The sequence below is a fragment of the Loxodonta africana genome, chromosome 3 (genome assembly GCF_030014295.1).
Source record: "Loxodonta africana isolate mLoxAfr1 chromosome 3, mLoxAfr1.hap2, whole genome shotgun sequence".
Classification (NCBI taxonomy): Eukaryota; Metazoa; Chordata; class Mammalia; order Proboscidea; family Elephantidae; genus Loxodonta; species Loxodonta africana.
Genome location: NC_087344.1, coordinates 153,564,410 through 153,573,141, shown reverse-complemented (window position 1 = coordinate 153,573,141; position 8,732 = coordinate 153,564,410).

Genomic DNA, 8,732 nt, shown 5'->3' with positions numbered 1-8,732 from the left:
TTCCAAGGAGCAGCTGGTAGATTCAAACTGCTGACTTTCTGGTTAGCAGCCAGGCTGTTAACTACTGCACCACCAGGGCTCCAACACTGCTTGGGAACCTACATATCCAAATGTAACCCCAAAGGTTAACCCAATCAAACCCACTGCCATGGAGTCAATTCTAATCCGTAGGGACCCTATAGGACAGAGTAGAACTGCTCCACAGGGTTTCCAAGGCTGTAAATCTTACAAAAGCTGACTGCCACATCTTTCTCCTGAAGAGAAGCTGGTGGGTTCAAACCGCGGACCTTTTGGTAAGCGGCCGAGCCCTTTAACCACTGCGCCACAGGGCTCCCCCCAAAGGTTGGGAAGAGCTATTCCCAACAGTTCAGCAAGAACATGGTGCAGCTTAGTGTAGGAAACCAAACACACCAAAACCAAGCCCGTTACAATTGAGTCAATTCCAACTCATGTCGACCTCACGTGTTACAGAATAGAACTCGGCTCCATAGGGTTTCCTTGGCTGTAATCTTCCCGGAAGCAGAGGGCCAGGCCTTTATTCTGCAGCACTGCTGGATGAGTTTGAACCACTGACCATTGGGTTAGCAGTGTGGAAGGGTCCTGATGATCCCGCACGTTCAGCAGCTTCAGTAGTCCTGGTTGTTTAGCACGTCGCAGCAGCAATGTAAAGTTGGCTTCTGGGTGTGAAACCTTCTGCAATAATTGACAGGGCAACTCTAGTCCACACCCTGCACTCTGGCAGCGTTGGCACCACCTTTGGACTGTACCAGCAGTAACTGCAGCTTTTTCTGCCTAGGTGCACACGTGTGTGTGGGAGGGGGTAAAGGGGAAGAGGCGTGGAATGTCTCAGTAGCAGCAGCTCTCTGCAGGAAGCCAGAGTATGTGAGGCTGCAAAATGACAGATTCCATGTGGTAGTTGAAAGCACTGCTTGTGAACATACGTGAGTCAATCCTTGGGGAGTCTTACAAATATTTTCTGTGTACTGTTTGGTAGTGATGGTGGTAGTGAGCTGGAGTTTGAAAGAGAGGCTAGAAGTCCTTGAAATTGTGCTCTGGGAACAGACCCAGGGAAAAAAAAAACTGACTGCCTGTTATCATGAACCTGGTTTTACCATCAGGCAGGGATGGCTTGGGAAACAAGTCCTTCTCCCATCAATATGTCTTTAGAAGGTTCCATTTAATATTATGCAAAAATGTGGTTTTAATCACAAGATTAGATAAGAAACGACCAGATTCACTGTTTTATCTCCTGGAATGAGCACAGTGCTTCATAAATATTTATTTATGGTAAGTACTCCGTAAATACTTATTGAATGAAATTGCAGGATATATTGTAGGAATGTTGTTGAAGACATTGCCCATTACATCACTAATTGCTCTCTATATAAATCTCCTGAGAAACTTGTTTTAGAGCAAAGTGTTAGCATTAGAATAAGCCTTATTAAGAAATACGAAGACCATCTTTCCTTCCCTTTTGCATTAGCTACCAGGAAGCAAATATTTAGCAATAGCAACTATTTAGACCCTAACTGTTAAGCACTCAGCTGCTAACCTTTCATTTGGCAGTTCAAACCCACCTCGTGGCTCACAGGGAAAAAGACATGGTGATCTGATCCCATAAAGATTAGAGCCTAGAAAACCCTGTGGGCAGTTCTGCTTTGTCTCATAGGTTTGCTATGAGTCGAAATTGACTTGATGGCACCCAACAACAACAATGGTCAATAAAAAGGTCGCTGAGTGGAGCAAACAGTTTTGCTTGACTAGATCAAACTGTTGGTAGTTCGAATCCACCCAGCAGCACTGTGGAAAAAAGGCCTGGTGATCTGCTTCTGTAAGATTACCGCCATTGAAAATCCTATGAGTGTAGTTCAACTCTGACACACACGGGTTAGCCATGAGTTGGAATTGGCTCAACGGCAGCAAGTTTAGCCAGTATAACTGTGCTCTTTTCCTCCTGAGTATCGCTTTGGATTGGAAGGGAGCAAAACTGGAGAAGGGACAGTTAGTAGGATGTTGCAACAATAAAGGTGTAAAACCTTTAGGAGGTAGAGTCAACAATAGAGACTGAGGGGGAGGAACGAATCAAGATGACTCCTAAATTTCTGGCTTAGGCAACTTGCAGATAATGCCATTCACTTGGGGAAGAGGTTAAGCAGAAGTTAGCAAGTAATTGTAGTTATACAGGTTAAGAGGTACCTATGAGACATTTAAGAACATGCTCATTTCTCAAGCTGAAAGAGCCAAAGGAAAAATTTAAACCTCTAGTTGCAACACTGAAAGATTCTATGGGCAAAAAATCAAAAGAAGATGGAAGGAATACACAGAGTCACTGCACCAAAATGAATTGGTCGATGTTCAACCAATTCAGGAGGTACCGCATGATCAGAAACTGATGGTATTGAAGGAAGAGGTCCAAGATGCACTGAAAGCATTATCAAAGAACAAGGCTCCAGGAATTGACAAAATACCAATTGAGATGTTTCAACAAGTAGATGCAGCCCTGAAAGTACTCATTTGTCTATGCTAAGAAATTTGGAAGACAGCTACCTGGCCAACCCACTGGAAGAGATCCATATTTGTACCCGTTCCAAAGAAAGGAGGTTCTACAGAATGTGTAAATTACTGAACAATATCACTAATATCACACGCGAGTAAAATTATGCTGAAGATAATTTCAAAATAGTTGCAGCAGTACATGGACAGGGAACTGCCAGAAATTCCAGCCAGATTCAGAAGAGGACGTGGAACAAGAGATATCAGTGCTGATGTCAGGTGACTCTTGGCTGAAAGTGGAGAATTCCAGAAAGATATTTACTTGTGTTTTATTGATTATGCAAAGGAATTCGACTGACTAGCTCATAACAAATTATTGATAACATTTTGAAGAATAGGAATTTCAGAACACTTAATTGTGCTCATGAAGAACCTGTACTTAGAGACCAAAAGGCAGTTGGGGATACTGCATGGTTTAAAATCAGGAAAGGTGTACATCACGGTTATATCCTTTCACTGTATTTATTCAATCTATGCTGAGCAAATAATTCGAGAAGCTGGACTATATGAAGAAAAGCATGGCATCAGGATTGGAGGAAGGCTTATTAACAACCTGGGATATGGGGATGACACAACCTTGCTTGCTGAAAGTGAAGAGGACTTGAAGCACTTCCTGATGAAGATCAAAGACTACAGCCTTCAGTATGGATTACACCTTAACATACAGAAAACAAAAATCCTCACAACTGGACCAATATGCAACATCATAATAAATGGAGAAAAGGTTGAAGTTGTCAAGGATTTCATTTTACTAGGATCCACAATTAATGCCCATGGAAGCAGCAGTCAAGAAAGCAAACACATTGTATTGGGCAAAGCTGCTGCAAAAGATTTCTGTAAAGTGCTGAAAAGCAAAGCTGTCACTTTGAAGACTAAGGTATGCCTGACCCAAGCCGTGGTATTTTCAATCACCTCATATGCGCGCAAAAGCTGAACAATGAATAAGAAAGACCAAAGAAGAATTGATACATTTGAATTATGGTGTTGGTGAAGAATATTGAATATACCATTGACTGCCAGAAGAACGAACAAATCTGTCTCAGAAGAAGTACAGCAAGAATGCTCCCTAGAAGCAAAGATGGCGAGACTTTGTCTCACATACTTTGGACATGTTATCAGGAGGGACCAGTCCCTGGAGAAGGACATCATGCTTGGTAAAGTAGAGAGCCAGCGAAAAAGAGGAAGACCCTCAATTAGATGGATTGACACAGCAGCTGTAACAGTGGGCTCAAACATAGCAGTGATAATGAGGATGGCACAGGACCAGGCACTGTTTCATTCTGTTGTACATGAGTTGGAACTGACTAGACAGCACCTAACAACATGCCATTGAACCCTCATCCTAACTCAAATGATAGGTCCTATTGCCATTTCATAAGCAAAGAAACTGAGATTAGAGAAATTATGTAACTTCCCCAAGGATAAACAAATCTTTAATGGCAGAGTCTGAGTAGTCTGAATTTGAACCCATTTTTATCTGATTTCTGAGTCCACATTATATTGCTAAACTTGTATTACTGGTGGTGGTGGAGGTGGGCGTAATTTATGTGTGAGCAATTTATGTGGCATTTAGCATGGATGATACTCTTCCAGCATGTGATACTGAAACTTTGTTTTTCCATCCTTCCCAACTTCCCTCTAATAAGTCTCATTTTTCTTTTTTTTTTAATTTTTATTGAGCTTCAAGTGAATGTTTACAAATCAAGTCAGTCTGTCACATATAACTTTATATACACCTTACTCCATACTCCCACTTGCTCTCCCCCTAATGAGTCAACCCTTCCAGTCTCTCCTTTCGTGACAATTTTGCCAGCTTCCAACCCTCTCTACCCTCCCATCCTCCCTCCAGACAGGAGATGCCAACACAGTCTCAAGTGTCCACCTGATACAGATAGCTCACTCTTCGTCAGCATCTCTCTCCTACCCACTGTCCAGTCCCTTCCATGTCTGATGAGTTGTCTTTGGCAATGGTTCCTGTCCTGGGCCAACAGAAGGTTTGGGGATCATGACCGCCGGGATTCCTCTAGTCTCAGTCAGACCATTAAGTCTGGTCTTTTTGTGAGAATTTGGGGTCTGCATCCCACTGATCTCCTGCTCCCTCAGGGGTTCTCTGTTGTGCTCCCTGTCAGGGCAGTCATCGGTTGTGGCCGGGCATCATCTAGTTCTTCTGGTCTCAGGATGATGTAAGTCTCTGGTTCCTGTGGCCCTTTCTGTCTCTTGGGCTCATAGTTATCATGTGACCTTGGTGTTCTTCTTTCTCCTTTGATCCAGGTGGGTTGAGACCAATTGATGCATCTTAGATGGCAGCTTGTTAGCATTTAAAACCTCAGATGCCACATTTCAAAGTGGGATGCAGAATGTTTTCATGATAGAATTATTTTGCCAATTGAGTTAGAAGTCCCCTTAAACCATAGTCCCCAACCCCTGCCCTTGCTCCGCTGACCTTTGAAGCATTCAGTTTATCCCAGAAACTTCTTTGCTTTTGGTCCAGTCCAGTTGAGCTGACCTTCCATGTATTGAGTATTGTCCTTCCCTTCACCTAAAGTAGTTCTTATCTACTAACTAATCAGTAAAAAGCCCTCTCCCACCCTCCCTCCTCCCCTCGTAACCACAAAAGTATGTGTTCTTCTCAGTTTATACTATTTCTCAAGATCTTATAATAGTGGTCTTATACAATATTTGTCCTTTTACCTCTGACTAATTCCGCTCAGCATAATGCCTTCCACGTTCCTCCATGTTATGAAATGCTTCACAGATTCGTCACTGTTCTTTATCAATGCATAGTATTCCATTGTGTGAATATACCACAATTTATTTAACCATTCATCTATTGATGGACACCTGGGTTGCTTCCAGCTTTTTGCTATTGTAAACAGAGCTGCAATAAACATGGGTGTGCATAAATCTGTTTGTGTGAAGGCTCTTGTTTCTCTAGGGTATATTCCGAGGAGTGGGATTTCTGGGTTGTATGGTAGTTCTATTTCTAACTGTTTAAGATAACGCCAGATAGATTTCCAAAGTGGTTGTACCATTTTACATTCCCACCAGCAGTGTATAAGAGTTCCAGTCTCTCCACAGCCTCTCCAACATTTATTGTTTTGTGTTTTTTGGATTAATGCCAGCCTTGTTGGTGTGAGATGAAATCTCATCGTAGTTTTAATTTGCATTTCTCTAATGGCTAATGATCCAGAGCATTTTCTCATGTATCTGTTAGCTGCCTGAATATCTTCTTTAGTGAAGTGCATGTTCATATCCTTTGCCCACTTTTTGATTGGGTTGTCTTTTTGTGGTTGAGTTTTGACAGAATCATATAGATTTTAGAGATCAGGTGCTGGTCGGAGACGTCATAGCTGAAAATTCTTTCTCAGTCTGTGGGTGGTCTTTTTACTCTTGGTGAAGTCTTTAGATGAGCATAGGTGTTTGACTTTTAGGAGCTCCCAGTTATCTGGTTTCTCTTCGTCATTCTTGGTAATGTTTTGTATTCTGTTTATGCCTTGTATTAGGGCTCCTAACGTTGTCTCTATTTTTTCTTCCATGATCTTTATTGTTTTAGTCTTTATGTTTAGGTCTTTGATGCACTTGGAGTTAGTTTTTGTGCATGGTGTGAGGTATGGGTCCGGTTTCATTTTTTTGCAAATGGATATCCATTTATGCCAGCACCATTTGTTAAAAAGACTATCTTTTCCCCAATTAACTGACACTGGGCCTTTGTCAAATATCAGCTGCTCATATATGGATGGATTTATCTCTGGGTTCTCAATTCTGTTCCACTGGTCTATGTGCCTGTTGTTGTACCAGTACCAGGCTGTTTTGACTACTATGGCTGTATAATAGGTTCTGAAATCAGGTAGAGTGAGGCCTCCCACTTTCTTCTTCTTTTTCAGTAATGCTTTACTTATCCGAGGCTTCTTTCCCTTCCATATGAAGTTGGTGATTTGTTTCTCCATCACATTAAAAAATGTCACTGGAATTTGGATCGGAAGTGCCTTGTATGTATAGATGGCTTTTGGTAGAATAGACATTTTTACTATGTTAACTCTTCCTATCCATGAGCAAGGTATGTTTTTCCACTTAAGTATGTCCTTTTTAGTTTCTTGCAGTAGTACTTTGTAGTTTTCTTTGTATAGGTCTTTTACATCTTTGGTAAGATTTATTCCTAAGTATTTTATCTTCTTGGGGGCTACTGTGAATAGTATTGATTTGGTGATTTCCTCTTTGATATTCTTTTTGTTGATGTAGAGGAATCCAAGTGATTTTTGTATGTTTATCTTGTAACCTGAGACTGCCAAATTCTTCTATTAGTTTCAGTAGTTTTCTGTAGGATTCCTTAGGGTTTTCTGTGTATAAGATCATGTCATCTGCAAATAGAGATAATTTGACTTCCTCCTTGCCAATCCGGATGCCCTTTATTTCTTTGTCTAGCCTAATTGCTCTGGCTAGGACCTCTAGCACAGTGTTGAATAAGAGCGGTGATAAAGGGCATCCTTGTCTGGTTCCCGTTCTCAAGGGAAATGCTTTCAGGCTCTCTCCATTTACAGTGATGTTGGCTGTTGGCTTTGTATAGATACCCTTTATTATGTTCACTCATTTTTCTTAACATCACCTTGATCCAGACTGATGATTTACTAACTAGTTTTCTTGAATATCATTTAGTATTCTTTCTGTTGCAAGTGGCAGAAAACCTTACTCGGGCTAGTTTCACAGTGAAAGAAAAAAATAAAAAATGATTAGTCAACATAAAGCACTGGTTTCTGGGTAATTGAAAATTTCAGAACTGCCTTGCCTTTAGGCTTAACTAGGTAAAAGCTCAAATAACACCGGCTTTCTGATTTCTTCTGTAGCTTCCAGCTCTGTTGACATTATCCTCAAACTTTATCTGGTGACTCCTAGCTCCGCTTTGAGTCACACGGTAGCTATAGCAGTTTTCCTCTCTTCACCACTCAGTCCGAAGAGTCTTTTTTTTCTTTTTAAATATTTTATTGTGTCTTAGGTGGAAGTTTCCACAGCAAATTAGCTTCCCATTTAACAATTTTTATATAAACTTATAATAACAATTTTTATCCAACTTGTTCTGTGACATTGGTTACAATTTTCACAATGTGCCTGCCTTCTCATTATTTTCATTCTGTTTGTTCTGTATCCATTGATCTCTCTTCCCTTCCCCTCCTTGCTTTCTCATCTTTGCTTTTGGGTAAATATTAACCATTTTGTCTCATATAGTTGATTGTTTAAGGGAGCACATTACTCATAAGTAAGATTGTTTATTTTATAAGCCAATCTATTACTTGGCTGAAAGGTGACCTCTGAGTGTGGCTTCAGTGCCAACTTCAAGGGGTATCTTAGGATGATAGTCTTGGGGATTTCTCTAGTCTCTATTGGTCCAGTAGGTCTGGCCTTTTTTTTTTTTAATATTTTATTGTTTTCGGTAAAAGTTTACACTGGAAGTTAGGTTCTCATTTAACAATGTCTAACCCAGTTTTTGGGTGGTATATATATTGTTCAGTGACATTGATTACATTTTTCACAATATATCAGCCTTCTCATTATTTCCATTCCAGTTGTTCTGTTTCCCTTAATCTAGCTTCCCTATCCCCCCTTACCTTCTCATCTTCGATCTAGGGGAAATGTTTACCATTTGGTTTTGTTTAGATGATTATTTACAGGAGCATAGTACTCATGAGAGGTATTTATGTTATGGGCCAATCTGTCATTTGGCTGAAAGGTGACCTCTGAGAGTGGTTTGAATTCAAGTTTAAGGGGTATCCCAGGGCGATAATCTCGAGGGTTCATCTAGTCTCTACTGGTCCAGTAAGTCTGATCTTTTTCTTTAGGAATTTGAGTTTTGTTCTAAGTTTTTTTCCATTCTATCCGGGATCATTCGTTGAGTCCCTGATCAGAATGGTCGGTAGTTGTAGCCGGGCACCATCTAGTTCTTCTGGTCTCAAGGTAGGTAAGGCCTTGTTTGTTTTAGGCTATTAGTTCTGTAGACCAGTTTCTTCTTTGCATCTTTGGTTTCCTTCTTTCTCTCTTGCTCCGGATGAGTAGAGACCAGTAGCTTTTAAGACCCCAGACACTAGTCACCAAACAAAGATGTAGAAAGAACATTGGCTTTATGGACTATATTGCGCCAATTGACTGAGTTGCCCCACGAGACTGTGGTCCTAACGCCTCAAACACAG